We start from the raw sequence: 17,670 nt of genomic DNA, 5'->3' as shown, positions 1-17,670 counted from the left end.
AAGTATACTTATGCTGGAACTCCAGCATAATATACTGGAGTATTTTCCGGGTTTTGAACAGTGTTTTCGCTCAGATTTATCTTTACATAAAAAGTGGCTAAATTTCGATTACTTTTGAAATTGGGCTATTTTTGAACAACCAGTTGTAAATTTGGCTATTTTTAAAAATCTCCCGCTTTGCCCTGCCCCCTCCTTGGAGGGGAAAGGAGTTACAGTCGTTGTGTTTCTCTCTCTTCCTCTCTAGATGGAGCTTCCTTTTCCTCCGGCTCGAGTTTTGTTATTTGTTCTCTCACTTATTGTAATTTTTGGAGAAGAAGTCCATCCGAACCCCTTTTTCTAGGTTCCCTTCACTTCATATTTATAGTCGAAAGAAAACTGCTTTTTCCTTAGACATAACTTGTCTTGTCAGAATTGTGGAAGCCTACTGGACGGGGTGAGGGGCGTACCTTCGTCACTTGTGGAGAATGTCGCGGTGATAGAGTCAAAATGGTTCCGTTGACTTCTTTCATACGGTGACTGAAACAGGGTCGTGGTCGCCTCGGTCGGGGTGGTCAGATTTCTGACCAATACAGTTAGTCCCTCCGTTCGGCGGGGTCGTACTTTGATGACTCCGACGGGCGGATCACGTGCGCAGCGTAGTCGGAAGGAATCTGACCCCCATACTGTTTCTTTTCGCGTTGTGAGTTCCGAAATTGTTCGAGGGTGTCGATCAGTGTTCGCGCACGGTTATGACGGTTTCGAAACTGAAGCGCCGGTTGGTAAATGAAGCGTTGCTTCGTGTAAGCAGTCGTTGTGACGCACGTTTCTGAGGACCTGAAACTTTTCGCGTCCCATTGGATCTTAATGGCGACCATTGGGTCTCGCGCTCGGGGTATTTATGCCTCTTATAAATCGGGAAACCCTATCATTTGTTTTTCGCACTTTATTGTTCATCTTTGAAAAAATTCTCAGGATATCTCCTTTTCTATTAATTCGAGCTCTATCTTACTCCTTCGCTCGTAGCAATCCTTGATTCCTTCGCTTCTCCCGTCGAGTTCTTTCTCTCTTTTCTCTAGGCTAAAGATGGCCGGTGATTCTTCCCATGACAGTCTTCTTGTTGCTCCTCCGGCGACTGAGAACTCTGCTCCAGCCACCGGAGATATAGAGTTGGTGGAGGGTGAAGAGGTTCCCTCTGTAGAAGAAATTTTACCCCGTCCGGGGAGAGATGCGATCGACTTCACGGCTGACGGTGGGGCGGAGCCGGTGGATATCCCTCCCCTCATAGGGGAGGTAGGGATAGCGGATTTGAGGGAGCGATGGGGCATTCCTAGCTTTGTCGAGATGGTACCGGCGGGGAGAGACGACCGGGTTCAAATCGACCGTCCCGGACTTTGTATGTTCTATGCCTACCCCTTTCTTGTAGGGTACACGCTCCCGCTTCCTATGCTGGTGGTAGATTTCTACCGCTATTATGAGGTATGCCCGGCCCAGCTTTCTCCTTATTTGTACAAGCTGTTCTTCATGTTTATCAAGTATGCGGAGCTCGCCGGTCGAGAGGTTACTCTGGGCCACGTCCTTAGCCTGTTCGCGCCCCAGTTGATTCGGGGCTCGATGATCCATGCGCGTCCTCGGGGGTCGAAAAGCCTAGTGGTAAAGATGGACGATAGGACCAATCGTCGCTTTTATGAGAACTTTTTCTATGTTCGGACCGAGCATCTCGTGGCGGACCCAACCGGATTTCTCGAAGTGTGGAATTTTGCCCGTAAGTCTACGCCTCTGATTAGTAGAGTGCCCAATTTTTCTCTTTTCTTTTGCCTTTCATATTGTATGCACTGACCTACTTTGTGGTTTCGCAGCCGAGAAACTGCCCCCGCCGCCTTTGGAGGGGATTCGCGAATGGGTTGAGCTCGTCCTTCCCCATACAGCGGGGATTCGCACTTGGTCGACCTTTCATGAGAGGTTTGGACGTAGGCCCCTTGCAGGTGAGAACGTCCCTATTTCCTACCTATCCCTTTCCGTTCTCGTTTTATCTCTTGAACGTCATTTGTTGTTGCCAGGGAGAGTTCGGAGAAGGGCTCCTCAGCTAGCCTTTCGTCGGTCGGCCGCGTCTGCTCGTCTTGTTGCAGTACCTGCTACTCATCCATCATCGAGGGCGGCTTCGGTCGAATCTGCTGTTCTGGCCATTCCAGCGAGGACATCCCATCAAGAAGCTCCATTCGATGGTTTTCCGTTTCACGACCCGGATTTCCCACCCTTGAGGGTCGTGATGGCGCCTACTAATAGGAGCTAGGCAAGCCAACTTAATTAACAAATTCATTAAACACGTGTTCCCTTTTAACAATTAACGGCATTAAATAAAGGCGATGGAATTAAAAACATTAGCGGAAGTCTTAAATTTATATAACTGAATGAAATACAGAAATTTCCAACATACGTCTCTACCCCGGGACTGGAGTCACATACTCACGAGCATCTAAGGAGTACTACATACAAAGTCTGAAAGAAACACAATCTGTTTATCTCGGGTACAATGAGATGACAGCCAAATGTAAAGATAGAAAGGAGACGCCGGGCCTGCGGACGCCTGCAAGCTACCTCGGTCTCTCTAGACAGAAGGTTCGCCCCCGTGCTAATGCTGCTGCTACTGCTCAATACCTGGACCTGTGCAAAAATGCACAGAGTGTAGCATCAGCACAACCGACCCCATGTGCTGGTAAGTGCCTAGCCTAACTCCGGCGAAGTAGTGACGAGGCTAGACTGGACCCCACATAAACCTGTGCAATTATAAATATACAACGAAAATCGAAGTACAAGGCAACTAACAGCATGGGAGGGGAAACATGCTGTGGGGAGATAACAAGATTAACAGTAAATCCGAAGTAATCAATCTAGGTGCAATTTACAATTTAAAGCGAACGAGAAACTAATACCAACACTAAACACATTTGCATCAATAACTGTTGCGGCGTGCAACCCGATCCACAATTATCACTGTTGCGGCGTGCAACCCGATCCACAATTATCACTGTTGCGGCGTGCAACCCGATCCACAATTATCACTGTTGCGGCGTGCAACCCGATCCTCATATAACATTGTTGCGGCGCGCAACCCGATCCGTAATGTATACCTCTCAACCTTGCCCAAGCAACAGTCACAAATAAAGGGCAAGGGAGTAAACAAGTATTTGGAAAGAAATCCCAACAAGGGTACACAAACAACAAATAACAACCATGCAAGAGTAAATCGTTATTTCTCTTTTACTTTCATTTTCATATCCTAACTCTCATTAGCACTCGTGTCAAGCTCTAAGGCATTTCTCATTTCACATGCTCTCACCATTTGTATTTCAGACTGGGCCAATGCTCCACGAAGTTCTACAATCACAATATCATTCCCAATGTGTTTACCACGTATAGAAGCCATCAATGACATGGAAGGCATAACAATATCCAAACAACTCACATATAAGGACTCACGATCATGCTAGACCCCAATGTATAGGAACTCGTCACCATGCCTATACATCGTACTCGATCATTTAGCAATTAGCAAACAAGACTCGACTCCTATTCCCTCAAGCTAGGGTTAAACCAAACACTTACCTCAACTTCCACGGCCAATACAATCCTCCACGACCGCTTTCCCTCTCGAATTCGGCTCCAACTCGACCAAATCTATGCAATAAGGACTTCATGATATCAATGTGTGCTAAACAAATCAAACCCAATGACTAATTATAGCTTTTTTCATCAATTTACCCCAAAAGGTAAAAAATGCCCCCGGGCCCACATGGTCAAAACCCGAGGTTCGAACCAAAACCCGTTTACCTGTTCCCCCATGAACTCAAATATGTAAGTCATTTTGGAATCGGACCCCGAATTGAGGTCCAAAACCCCCAATTTTAGAAAACCTAGGTTCTACCCTAAATTGCCAATTTCCCCCATTAAAATCTTTGTTTTGAAGTTGAAATTATGTTTAAGGATGTTAAGGAGTAAAGAAAATCGGTTAGAAATCACTTACCAATCGTTTTGAAGAAGTTGAATCGTTTGGAAAATCGCCTCTTATGTTTTGGGTTTTGAAAAAGTGAAGAAATGACTGAAAATCCCGACTTTATATACTGAGCTGGAGACTGGCGCGGACCGCACAAAAATGCACCGCCGGCCGCGCCGAGGAAGGGAAGAAAAATGACTATCTGAACCTACCCAGCGCAGATCGCACTGATTTGGTGCGCGGCCGCGCTGGTTGACCTAGAATTCACTGGCCCTCTGAACCTAGCCACGCGCACCGCGCAAAAATGACCGCGGCCGCGCTGGGGGCCTGCAACACCTGAACCTGCAACCATCTGATATTTCTAGCCTAAGATCTCCCGGGACCTACTCAAAACTCTCCCGAGCCCTCGGGGCTCCAAACCGAACATACATATAAACTCAAAAATATCCTACGGACTTATCCGTGCGATCAAATCGCCCAAACAACATCATAATCATCAAATTAGGCCTCAAGACCCAGGATTTCCTTCCAATTTTCATAAAACATCAAGTTTAGAGTTTTTAGTCCAAAACACGTCAAACGACGTGCAAATTCAACCAAACTTTACAGAAAGTACTTAAGCCGTATATAAGACTTGTATCGGGCGTCGGAACCAAAATACGAGCCCGATACCACAGTCTTTTAATCAAATTTCACTTCCAATTTCCTTAATTATTTCCAGAAAACAATTTCACACAAAAATTCATTTCTCGGGCTTGGGACCTCGGAATTTGATTCCGGGCATACGCCCAAGTCCCATATTTTTCTACGGACCCTCCGGGACCGTCAAATCACGGGTCCGGGTCCGTTTGCCCAAAACGTTGACCGAAGTCAAACTTAATCAATTAAATACCAAGATTTAACAATTTTTCTCACAAATTTCATATTTAAACTTTTCCGGCTACGCGCCCGGACTGCGCACACAACTCGAGGCAACCCCAAATGAGGTTTTCACGCCTCAGAAGTACAGAGGCAGTAGGAATACAGGTGATGACCCTTTGGGTCGTCACATTCTCCACCTCTAAAACAACCGTTCGTCCTCGAACGGACAAAAGAAAGGAGTACCTGAGTCGGGGAAAAGATGGGGATAACGGCTCCGCATATCAGACTCGGACTCCCAGGTCGATGCCTCAGGAGGCTGACCTCTCCACTGAACACGGACAGAAGGAAAACTCTTGGATCTCAACTGACGTATCTGCCGGTCTAGAATAGCTACCGGCTCCTCCTCATAGGATAAGTCCTTGTCCAACTGGACAGTACTGAAATCTAACACGTGGGTAGGATCGCCGTGATACTTCCGAAGCATGGATACATGGAAAACTGGATGCACGGTCGATAAGTTGGGTGGCAACGCAAGTCTATAAGCCACCTCTCCCACTCGATCAAGAATCTCAAACGGGCCAATGAACCTAGGGCTAAGCTTGCCCTTCTTCCCAAATCTCATCACGCCCTTCATAGGCGACATTCGAAGCAATACCCGCGGTTATTTTGACGCAGAAGCGGGAACTGCAGGTGCGGTATCCCAACCGCAGAAGCGGAGACCTGGCTGGGTTTAAGTGAACAGTGTTTTCACGATTTGGAAAGAGAAGAAACATTTTGGACTTCGGACTAAGGAGATTTTGGGCGATTTTTGAAGAGGGTTTCGAGGGCTATCATCAGGTATGGATTCTTGGACTTAGATTATGATATTTTTGTGTATAAACATGGATTAACACTGAAAACCCAAGGAATTAAAGGGTAAAAATGGAGGTTAGGGCTTGAAACTTAAGAAAGTTAAACTAGGGATTTGAGTGGTCAAATGGAATCCGATTTTGGTGAATTTTATATGTATGGACTCGTGGCGAGACGAGGAATCCGGTGATGTAAATCTCGTAATTTTTCGAGAAGCGGGCCCGGGGCTTGGGTTTTGCTAGTTTCGAGATTCTTGCTAATTTTCGATTGTTTTCGATTGGGTATTGTTCCCTTATCATATTGTGATGTATTCGCTCTGATTTTGGTTAGATGCGACGCGCGTGGAGGCCGATTCGAGGGGCAAAGGCGTCGCGAGCTAGGGATTTTACCGGTTCGAGGTGAGTAATACTTGTAAATGACATCCTGAGGGTTTGAAACCCCGGGTTTGCACATCATAGTGCTGTATTGAGGTGACTTGCATGCCGGATAGCGAGCGTGGGGTAGAGCACCGTTGGGGATTGTGACTTGGTCCGTCCCGATTGATGAAATTACTGCGTATTTGACTGAAACTACTTGTTATCATCATGATTTGGGCTGATTGCCATGTTTTGGGCTTCGTGCCGATTATTTGAATCCTTCAGGGATTGATATCACTGATTTTGCATTACTTTGCATGTTATTTGACCTCGGTCCAGGGTTTTAATACTGTTTTGCAAATTCAGCCATTTTTCATGATTTGAAAACTTAAATGATATTTTACTGACGTTTTGAGCTGAGAGCTGCTATTTTATTATTGCCCAAGGGGCTTATGTGCATTTCTGGACTGAGCATGGATCGGGCTGTGCGCCGCAGCAGTGTTATACTGATTTCTCGATATATGGATGGCTCGGGCTGCACGCCGCAGCGGTGTTATATTGATATTGCGCTTGGGCTGTAGGAGCCCCTCCGGAGTCTGAACCCCCACAGTGAGCGCGGGTACCCAAATGGATCGGGCTGCACGCCGCAACGGTCATGTGCATTGCATTGCATTCATGCATTGGTTCCTGGTTGTACTACATGTCATGACATTCAGCACTCTCACATCATTGGCATCCATGCTACTTCTCGCACTGTTTACCAGATACCCTGGTGTTATTTGTTGATGGAGTGCTGTGCCCGAGGGGCTGACTTATGTGCGGACTTGCACTATCTGATTACGCATTCATTTGCTTGACTGTTGGAACAGGATATTTTCAAAAGAGGTTTTTAAACTGAGCCAGATATTTTCTAAAGGATTTTTCTTATATGTATCTTTTAAGGAGTAATAAATCTTGAAAGAATTTCAATATTTTAATTTGATATTTTACTTAAAATACTCCTTTTATTTAATGTGCTTTCTATTTGAAAGAGAATTAATATAAAAATATAATTCACAATTTAAATATGATTCTCTAGCATCATTTATTTTAAGTTTTAACAAGTAAATAAACTGACACATAATTCACCATACAATATCATGATAACTAATTATTTATAAATAGTTACTAGCTAATACTGAGATATTAAATTAATAAGTATTGTATCTCGTAAACGTAAACAAAATAATATTTGAAAAAATAATTATAAAAAAATTATGGACTATTATATAGTAAAGACATAACAGAAGTTAATAAATAAATACTTTTGAAATGAAAGATTTATTTAAAATTTACTATCATAGCAGTCTTAGTGGATAACGTGCAATAATTTTTATTTAATTATGATATAAAATACTCTCAACTTAATGATATATGATTAAGAAAAAAGTAATTTTGAATAGTCAAGATTTGTTAAGAAAATTTGAGGATTTACAAGGTTAATTACATATAATTGCATAAAGTTCTATTAGGCGAGCCCAATACCCCGGGCGTTGGGCGTGTCCGGGCGTAAGCCCCAGTGGCCGAGGCGTAAGTCTCACGGAACTAAGCCCCACACATAAGTCCAGGGGCATTTCACGAGTGCTCCACCCCGGGGCGAGTCCTAATTCTGCCTTTTAAAACACAGAAACAGACAAAGGAAGAACAATGAGATACAATTCCCAATTCAAATACGGATGAAAACCCTCAAGAGATTGGCAACTCTTGAAAACCTGGATAAAGTAATTAAGCAATTAAGCATTCACTACTAATTGCTCACCAACTAAGACTAATTTAGCACTAATGAAAGCATAAACAAAGCAATAAAGGAATTAAAGGCATAAACATAAATGCATTAATTAAAAGATAAGGAAAGAGTGTGAGACTTGCATGTCTTCAAGTTTTATCATTCATCAAGTCTACCTAAATAAAAGCCTTAAAGGCTATTTATACTAGAGTGGGCATTTGGCTACAAATGACCCAAATACCCCTAAGCAAATTCTAAGGAGCTTAGTCAATTATTACAAGTATAGCCTTCTTGATCTTGACTCCTTTAAAGCACTCCAATGCTATGATGATGACCAAGAATTAGCAGTTCTTTTGCATTGCTATTTGCTACCAAAAAAAGTTGTTGTTTGCACATGCATTTTAGCAGCAATGGAATGGCTAAGACTTCAGCTACTGTTAAGCTTGGTTTTTTTAATTATGGGAAAGTTGTTGACAATCAAGGGGTTAGATCTGTTGAGCTTCGTTTTTGTTGATTATGGGTAAGTGTTCAAGGGATAGGTAATTATTTTATGGGATACATATTTAAGGAGGAAATGATATGCGATTATTTTGGAGGTTTAAGAATTGAAAGGTGTAAGAACTTTGTTAAATCTGATTTGAAATAGAATTGGTTTCAGAAAAGTGATTAATGATCGAACAACAATTCTGCTACCGTGGTAAGAAGAAATAACAAAAGATTCCTTCTAAAAGAAATAGAACAATAGTTTAAAAATCCCATAGGCTGCATAGTACACCAAAGAAGTAATAGAAAGGTTTAAAATCAACTCATATCTCCATCATCAAACTAAGATTACTGGTACTTATGCATATCACTTCCCTTTTCAAACAATATTATAATTAAAACTAGTAAATTTGCCACGCTTCGCGCGGTCTCAAAAATAAATTAATAAAATATAAAAAGTCCTTTATAATTTTATTTATTTAATTTAAAAGATTATAGTACATACAAATGTTATTTGATTAATTATTTCCAAAAAAGAGAAAAATTGAAGGGATAAAAGGAATGATAATTATAAATGTGTTTCTTAGCGATAGATATGCCAAATTACGTGACCCCACACACATACATATACTAGATGGGATTGGCCCGGGCTTAGTGTTATAGCGTGTTTTTACCCGCTCAAGCAGTAAAATTGTGCTAATGCTACGATGGATATGGATATCCCTATGGCTGAACAATAATATTGGTGTCGACCTTTGTACAATAGAGAAAAAAAACTCCAACATAGTTAATTCACATTTGCATTCCGTAATTCACTTTACAGTGCCAACAGCTTAACCATGAAAATTCAAAAACTGCACGTATTTGCACTCATCTGGAGAGCATCTAGAAAAGGTATAATGTACCAAATCTTTTCAACTTATTAATCCCAGTTGATGTCCACTCTCCTTTATTCCAACCAAAAGTATTCGGGTAAATCGGTTGCCAAAAGAAACTCTTGTTCTGCAAAGTAGATATTGTCATTCACATCAATATGGCGAAGCTTTGCAATACAACAACTAATAGCAGTATCATAAGTGCAACATATGCTTTTGGGGATAAGCAGATAATGAGTCAAAAAAGTGTGTTCAGAACTAAAAAGTTAGGAACCAGCGTTACACTTCTATCACTAAAATTTACTCCAGTAAAAAGTGAGATTCCATTTTGATTAAGTAGTACCTTATCTAACCTCTAAGTTAAATATCTAAGTAAGACACAAGACATATTTATAGATTGAATTCCTAACATAGATATTTCTTGGAAATAACTTTGGGACAACAGACATAAATACAAATAAGGACAGTTTCTCTCCGTATCGGCTACTGTTCTCACTTTCCGCCACAAGAAACATTTCCAAAATTGGGTTAGGAGAATCTAGAGCCAGCCGCAGATAATTCTCTTCAGTTAAGCTTTAATAAGAAGGCAAATATATCTGAAACTTAAGACTCAAACCAAATACTATCTAATCATTGTAATGCTTCCCCTTTTTTTCTCACATTTCAATATGATACGACAAAAAGAGTATACAACAGATAGATAACGACATAAAATGACAAGTCAAACAAATTTATCAACAACAAGTTGGTGTTGTGGGATTTTTTATCCGTATGTATCTGTATGCTAAACAATTTATACATTTTCATCATCACATCTCTAACAACGACTTCATGCGGAAAGATATGCAAACACAAAGATTTACAGGTCAAAAACTAATCTATTGTTCTGATCATCTCATATTCTCATTAACTTGCTGCTGATGTACAATTTTGCTTATTTTACTACCACGAGAAAGACATTCTATTTCTTAGTCAAATGTATTATATTTTCTAACAATAGCCTCATCTTCTCTCTTGGAGTAGAAGGAGAAAACAATATTGAAGTATCTTAGTCATAATTTTTCACTTTAATCTTCTATTTTCTTCTTATCCAGACTGAATCGTAAATTGCAATTACAAATTTATAATAGATTTGAAAGTTCAAGTGAGACAAACTTGATAGTTAATTCTACATTACTAGGGTTGATTTTGTATTTATCAGAAACAATATTCGAAAAAGGCAGAGATGTAACATATTCTCAGTAGATAACCATGATCTCGTAACATAGATCCTTCAAATTAAAATAACCTCAGTACTCAGAAGAATCATTCGCTATTGAAGTTATACATACAAAAATATAATAATGAGAAACCGAGTAAGATTCAATAGATAACGATCATCTCTAAAGAGTGAAACTTCATCGAAAAGCACATTACCAAATAAAAAAATAAAAAAGTACAAAGTTATCTGTAAAGTAGAGATTCAAAGCAGACAACATAGCATGAACCAAGTTGTTCTGATTATTTTTTTTTTGTTTTTATTTCATTCTTTTTTTAAATGGGATAGACTATCTTGTAAGTTCATAACTTAGCCAAATATATTATCTGATTATCCAGGTTGAAGAGATATATTTTTCAGCTGATTCAATAAAGTATATTATGGGGTTCTGTCCAAAATTTTATTTTGGTGTTACCTCACTCATCACAACATCTTTCTTGGACATTCTCATAATATCAGATACACATGAGTTGAACTTTTAATATACTTGTTGTGTTACTCTTTTTTTTCTCTTTTCGGCCTACGTATTTTTAACTACCAAGTTGTTCTCTTTTTAGTCCACGTGTTTTTAACTACCAAGTTGGTCTTTTAGCAAGACAAAACTGAATTAAAAAATTAGTCCAATACCAAAATAGCAAAAGAAGTTAAATACCAGATAAATATGCCAAATCTCAAAAAAGCTCGAGTAACACTCCTACAAAACTTAGTTTCCTATGTTCTTTTATCACCATTCCACAAGATATAAGATGAAGAGGTAAAAGCACATATATTTCCGCAGATAAAGCATAACTAATCATTTGTTATAGCTTCCTTTTGAAAAGTAAGACCCAATTAATTGCCAAATAAGTTGACAGAGAACAGCCCTGATAAACGAAGCAGTATAGAAAATGGAGTAGACACAAGGTCTTCAAATGTAAGTTTTTGATCCTTACGTTCTAGGTGACCAAATCGAATATTCAATCACCAAATGACCCTTCAACTCCAATATAACCCTATAATTATAAATATCTAATTCATGATTTCATTGGGAAAAAGCTGAGAATTTGACAGAAAATACCTGAAAATAGAAGGAGAATTTGTGCAGCTGGCGAATCAAACATCAATTTCAAGTCTTTCGGTTTCTTTTCGGTGAACGTGCTACAAAAGAATATCACATTCGTTTTGAGTTCAAATTGATCAAAAATATTTAACTGGGTAACCAGTTGTAGTGTTACAGAGAAAGTGCCATCTTTTAGCTAAAGCAGATCAAACATCAATTTCAAGTCTTTCGGTTTCTTCTCGGTGAACGTGCTACAAAAGAATATCACATTCGTTTTGAGTTCAAATTGATCAAAAATATTTAACTGGGTAACCAGTTGTAGTGTTACAGAGAAACTTCCATCTTTTAGCTAAAGCAAATCGCGGATTCATAGAATAATTGAGATTGAATAATTCTACATATCAATACTTGAGTTATGGAGTTTAAATCTTTATTAACATTATGTTATGAGAAAATTATCGGTCTGCCTGCAAATCTTGAACAAATTTAAATATGTAACCTTGAAAATATAAGGAAGGGTTTCTTATTTAAAATTTGGAATGGTTCCGGTCAAATTCTCTTTGATGTGGATATTGTCTCATTGCCTTTTTTTCCGACAATCTATATAAAGGTTCCAATGTCTGGCATATGCAGCAAACCATATGGCGAAAGAATTTTTCTATATAATTCTTTCACAAGTTCTTTTACTTATCTTGCCATGACCGAATAAAAATATTTATGACTAACCAATACCTTCAATTAAGCTGTTCATAACAAATTCGCCTGCACCCCCAAATTCACTATTAACGCCCAATAACCCCCAAGTAANACCTAACACTTAGAGTTCTAAATAATCCATAAACTCAGGATTATCGTCCCCAAATATACTCAATGGACTTAATCAAACTAAAAAATATTTACCTTGAGATGGGTAAGTAAATGTTGTTGGCAATTTCACAAACACATAGCAGGCTAATTGAAAACAAAGTTGTGAAAGAAACAAAATTTTGAGATCTAGCAAACAATTGGTTTTAAACCCAGAAGTTAACGTATGAACAAAGCAGAGTGGTAAGAGTAAGAAATACCGTTCAAGTCAGTGACCCAGGTTTCTTACGCAGAGAGCTTCAATTGACCGATGATGTCGAAAGTAGCAGCAAAATCGATAAACTTGAGATAAAACAAAATCTGAAGATGAGGCAAAGAAAGAAACAGGATGAACAAGATGAAACTTAGAATTGTGGTTCAAATATAAGAAAATGAGAGGCTCATCTATTTTAAAATCCCCAATTTAAAAATGACAATAACTTCAAATACACACAAAGATGGAAAATTATTGGCAGAAACCCCATTTTCTTTTCAAGCTGTTCTTTGAGTTTCACAAACAACAAAAATTTGAACAGCAAACCAAGAGAACCTTGAAACAAAATAATCAAAGTCACCCATATGAAGGAGAAGAAATAGAACACTAAAACTAACCTTTCATCTTAGTGAGCAAATGTGAAACTGCAAAAAACTCAGCAAAACGTAAATTTACTGTCAAAAATATCAGTTTATATTCCAGAAATTGGGATTCAATTTATGAAAGCAAAAAGCACGGTAAAAATCACAAGGGTTAAGCGAGTAAGAAGAGAAGATGGGCGAATTTTGCGAAAACAAGAGGCTGAAGTAGAGCAAAATTATGGTATTATGATAAACCAGAGCAAAATTAAGCGGTGGGAGTGGATTACAAATTTACCTAAGTAGTCTTTCCCTGAATAACAGAAATCAGTTAGTGCGGAATACAACAGGAATTTTACCTAATATAGGACAGTGCAAATACCCAATTGCCCTCCGTCGGCAAGCAGGGATGTCGACGGAGAGCTGCTTCTTCGCTCTTCTATATAAGTAGAAATAGAAATACAAATAGAAATAGGAATAGGAATAGAATAGAATATATACACACACCCGCTACACCTCTTTGGTATTTTTTTCAAAATTTCTTGTGTTTATGATAAATCAAAAAAAAAATAAGGAAAAGGGAGGAAATTAAAAATATGAAAAAGGAGAAGACAAAATTCAAAATTTTTGACACATCCCGTACAAAGAAGAAAGAGATGTCCGAATTTATCTTTCCTTTTTTCCCTTTTGTTTCTCTTTCCTTCTTTTCTTCTATTCTTCTTTTCTCTCTCTAACTTATGTTTCCTCCATCATTAAGATAAACTTATTTTTTGTTCTCCTAATTTGTCTTTGTAACAAATATATGAATAAATTTGCAAAGTACACTATTCAATATAAATACCCCATGCACAGTATTTACAAAGGTGAGATTGTCATTAAACATAACCAATTGAAAAAGAAAGATTACACATGACCATCATCTGCCAAGATTTTAGGCGTAAATATGTCCCATGAACCTAAAAAATGATCAAATATGTTAGGATACTACCACAAAAATAAGATTGTCGTTAAACCTCACCAATTGAAAAAGAAAAATTACACATAATCAACATCCGCAAAAATTATGTCTCCCGAACCGAAAAAATAACCAAATATGTTAGGATATGTGTTTGTAATATGTGCGACTAATATTATGCTATCCTATATATAAAAAAAAATTAGGACATATGCAAGCATGAAATGAGTACAAAAGATGTAAGTGAATGAAAAATAAAACGAATAGAGGTAGAATTGGGTGCTGGGGAGAAGGATATAAAGATAATTAATTACTAAATAAAAGACAACCATATTAAAATATGAGTGAAGGATGAAAATAATGCATATGTTTAAATGAGGAAGGAGAATCAAACTAATAAGAAGGAAGAGGAGGCGTTAGGAATGAAGGAGACGTTTCGGAAAAGAGTATAAATGGTATAATAAAGATGAAAGAAATTAATGACATATTGAGCTATTAAAAATAAAATAAATGAAAAATGAGGGGAAAGAATTAAAAAAAAGGAGAAAAAATAATAATGATGATCATACAAAATTCTTAAGATGAAAATATTTATCAAAATTGAATTGCTCATACAACCTCTATCTTGACCAATACGTTAAGATTTAATGTAAAAAATTTAAACGATGAATGCAACAAAAAGTCTTTTAGATGAAGTATCACTAGGTATTTTTTCTAGTTTGTCATTATTGGAGTTTTATTATTTCTAGAGATAGTTGATCCTTTCTCTTATTAATCCAAATATAGGTGAAACTACACATTTTTCTCGTCTTTTGCCTTTCCTCTTCTTCTTCTTCTTCTTTTTTTTTTCCAGTCAAGAGTAAGTAAATATTTTAAAAAGTACCTCAAGAGTATCATTTGTTCCTCTCACAATCTGTCATAATTAAGGTTGGGGTTGCATTTTTCATGTCATTAGCTACACAGATCACCTAACTGAATAAAAATATTACTTGAAATCATATCCACGTAATTGCTCCATGTCCTCTGACGCTATATCCTGTAAAATAAATCAAAAGGAACAATACTTGGTATTTCAAAAAATAAGTGAGAGTTTTTTTTTGGTTCATCACATAATCAATGTTGGACTTGAGTGTTGATGTTGCCATACTTCTGTGAGAAGTAACAGAGAGTTAGCTTGAGGAAAAAATTTATTCCATGTACTAACTCGAAAGAGATCTTAAAATGACATTAGATACAATTTCTGATCACTTTCTAAAAGTTCAATCATGATTAATCAAGCAAGATTGTCGCACTGAAGCCCCATAATACCTCTTAACTAATGTTATAAAATAGTTAAATGCCGGTCAATGCATCAACAAAAAGTTTGTAATGGATTAAACTAAGAATCGAACTTACCTAAATATCGCGATGAATGTATCCATATCCATATGATGAAAATATCTTAACCCTTTAGTAATTAAAAAGTGCAATCATCAAAAGCAGAGCATTAGAAGAATGAGAAGAGAACTTTGTACATGAAATCTATCAGTAAATGCATAGCACAATTACTGATGCAACAGATATGTTGCCAGCAAAACGTGATTTGTCCTTTCCTTCTTGGAAGTTTGAACTCTAACTCCCTAGTAATATTTTTCTTGCAAATCCAATTCTGAGTTTAAAAGCTTCTTCTTCTTCTTGTTCTTTTTTTGTTGATGTATATATGTTCTTTATATTAAGTTTTATAAAGAATAAACTGGGTGAAAGGTTGGTTATTATGAGGAAGAGTGGTGTATTAATTGCCACCACTCCTTTGAAATTGCTACCGTTATTTTTAGTAATTGTTGCAACCGTTCCATGTTTATTGGAAGAACACAACCGTTCCATCTTTATTGGAAGAACACAACTCTTGAGCTTTTAAATCACAATAAAGAACAAAATTGCAGGAAAAAGATTGGAAAAATGCAAAAAAACAGGAAAAAGGATAAATAAGAATACTCATCTATCGGATGTGCCACGTCAGACTTCTATGTCCCGCTTTTATATATTTATATAGACAAGAGAACCGTATAAATTGGCCTTTACTGTAACTAAGATAGATACTTGCTATGTTACCTTCAAATTTATTGTTAATTTTTTAATTGAAATTTTCCTAGAACATGCTTTACAGAGTTGGATGGCATAACAGGGATTGGGCTTGGCCCAACTCACCTTGTTGTTGTAATTGCGAACCTTGATTCCAATCACTGAATAACATGATTAATGTTGCTATCAATTCCTCTTACTGATGCAATTGTGGTCTTGGATAATGTGAGGAAAAATGACGTTGTATAACTGTTCTCAAAATAATAGTCGAAAATATATATTGTTTATATATTTTTTGTATATATATACATTCTGTATGTTATATACAAAAATTCTACATTTTTCCGGCTACCGAATGTGAATGATTTCTGGCGTGGGCTAATTCGTCATTGGAATCCTATAGTACCACCAATCTTTAGTTGAGGAAACAACCAATCTTGTAGCAAATAAGTTGTAAAACAGGGATACCAATCATAAGCTCAACCACTTTGGTCTTCAAACAAATTAATCAGAAGTAAGTTACTCAGACTTTTCTCTCTCGGTAAGCAAGTTCACTCTTCTTTTCACACAGTAATCAAACATTTTCCAGCAAATTTCAGCAGTATCCTTCAATTAAAGTTTTCCATTTTGAAAAATACCAAAGGCATAACAGTGTTTCCTGGTGAAATCTAGTATTAGTTCTATGTTATTCACATTCAAAGATTTACGCCATAAGTACGAAAAAAGAGCAGGATATTTTGGAAGTTGAATAGAAGTTTGGCTACCTTCAAAGCATCTTGGCCAAACATAAGCTATTGTGTGTTTCCTTCTTTGCGTATAAAAATTAGAGTTAGCTATATTAATCCTCGTAAATATAGCACGGTATAGCTAGTTTTCGGACTGGTCTATCAAAAATAGCCAGCGTTTACCAAGTCAATGAAAAATAGCCACTATTTTGCTGCAATAGAGACCGGACCAGCATAATATACTGGAGTTCGGTGTACTTGTATATGAACTCCAGCATATTATGCTGGACCGGTATACTTTGCTGGCTCCAGTATAATATACTGGAGACTGGAGCACCGGTGCTTCAAACTCCAGCATATTATACTGGACCAATATACTTGCTGGAACTCCAGTGCTGGAGTTCTAGTGTACTAATGCTAGAACTCCATCATATTATGCTGGAGTTCTGGCATACTTATTCTGGAACTCCAGTATAATATGCTGGAGTTCAAGTATACTTATGCTGAAACTCCAGCATAATATACTGGAGTATTTTCCGGGTTTTGAACAGTGTTTTCGCTCAGATTTATCTTTATATAAAAGGTGGCTAAATTTCGATTACTTTTGAAATTGAGCTATTTTTGAACTACCAGTTGTAAATCTGGCTATTTTTAAAATTTACCCTTAATCCTCAATGTCCAGTCACTCTATTTAAGCCCATCTACGTCTAATATTATGAAATCACAGCTCTGGAAAGAGAACCAAACATCATTTACTGTTACAAGATTCAGTATTTGCTAATTCAATGACATTCAATAAATCCACAGTCAAATCCTTTCATTATCCAAATAATGGATTTTAACTTCTAACTGTTTTTCCTTTCTAATCTAAGCATTAAGAACTGAGTTAAAATATTCCCTTAAATTTATTTTAATTAGTCTATTCTAATGGGCACTTGGGTTAGATTTGCGTCTGGCAGAATATTTTTTCTGATATAACTAGCATCAAGGAACCATTTATTCAACAAGAATTTAATTTGCATTTCCCGAGTTTGGTGTTTGGCTTAAAAGTTGTAAA

At 37.6% G+C, this 17,670-nt stretch overlaps 1 long non-coding RNA gene across 5 annotated transcripts; it reads right to left on the bottom strand.

Moving 5' to 3' along the window:
* Positions 1–9,049: 9,049 nt before the first annotated feature.
* LOC109217414 lies at positions 9,050–14,017 on the bottom strand. Of its 5 annotated transcripts, none has more exons than XR_002066632.1 (5): positions 13,232–14,017; positions 12,912–12,968; positions 12,521–12,620; positions 11,475–11,554; positions 9,050–9,286 (listed from the first exon to the last, which is right to left on the bottom strand). It is a non-coding gene; the product is annotated as an uncharacterized LOC109217414 (long non-coding RNA). The 5 variants fall into 5 exon arrangements; XR_002066635.1 differs by having other exon boundaries at positions 12,912–12,938; positions 13,171–14,015; XR_002066633.1 differs by having other exon boundaries at positions 12,912–12,938; positions 13,232–14,015.
* Between the last annotated feature and the right edge of the window lie 3,653 nt (positions 14,018–17,670).

The sequence above is a fragment of the Nicotiana attenuata genome, unplaced genomic scaffold (assembly GCF_001879085.1).
Source record: "Nicotiana attenuata strain UT unplaced genomic scaffold, NIATTr2, whole genome shotgun sequence".
Classification (NCBI taxonomy): domain Eukaryota; kingdom Viridiplantae; phylum Streptophyta; class Magnoliopsida; order Solanales; family Solanaceae; genus Nicotiana; species Nicotiana attenuata.
The sequence above is the reverse complement of the archived record's forward strand: the minus strand, read 5'-3'. Positions and strand labels throughout refer to the sequence as shown.